Genomic DNA, 747 nt, shown 5'->3' on the forward strand with positions numbered 1-747 from the left:
AGTGTGTGTGTTTGCAGTGATGGGGAGAGCAGGGACGAGGGGACAGAGTGAGAATGTACGTGCAAAATTTATGTGTCCATGCATATCTCACCACCACCACCACTACCACCAACATCATCACCACCACCACCATCACCCAAACACCACCACCACCACCACCACCCAAACCACTCACTCGCCAGCCACTCCAGCCATCCACGTCCCTCCCACGCTCTCTTAATTAGCTCCAAGTAAAGCAGGTGATGGCAGGTGACAAAAATATCAGTTGATTTTTCATTACTCTCAGCAAACTTTCTGTCACTGCCTAGGTACACTTACTCTGTATTGACTTTAGGTTTTAGTAAGCTTGTCATAAGAAGGGGAGATAAAGGAGGGAGAGGGGGAAAGAGACAGAGGGATGAGGAAAAGACGGGAGGGAACAGAAATAGACAGGAAGATGAGGGAATACGAAAGGGTGTGTTAAGAGAGGTAAAAAAAATAAAAAAAAAGGAAAAATATAGTTTGTTTTCTTTCTTCCACTTTCCTATGATATGCTTTCCTTCTCTTCTTTTCTTCCTCTTCTCTTCTGTTCCCACATCTAAAAGTTTAGTGACTTTAGAGAGAATAGTGGTGGTCACAGTAATGATAGTAGACATGGTTCTAGTAGTAGTAGTAGTAGTAGTAGTAGTAGTAGTAGTAGTAGTAGTAGTAGTAGTAGTAGTAGTAGCAGTAGTAGTAGAGGCTATGCTGTCTTTTTTCGTTGCCTTT

The sequence above is a fragment of the Scylla paramamosain genome, chromosome 13 (assembly GCF_035594125.1).
Source record: "Scylla paramamosain isolate STU-SP2022 chromosome 13, ASM3559412v1, whole genome shotgun sequence".
Classification (NCBI taxonomy): Eukaryota; Metazoa; Arthropoda; class Malacostraca; order Decapoda; family Portunidae; genus Scylla; species Scylla paramamosain.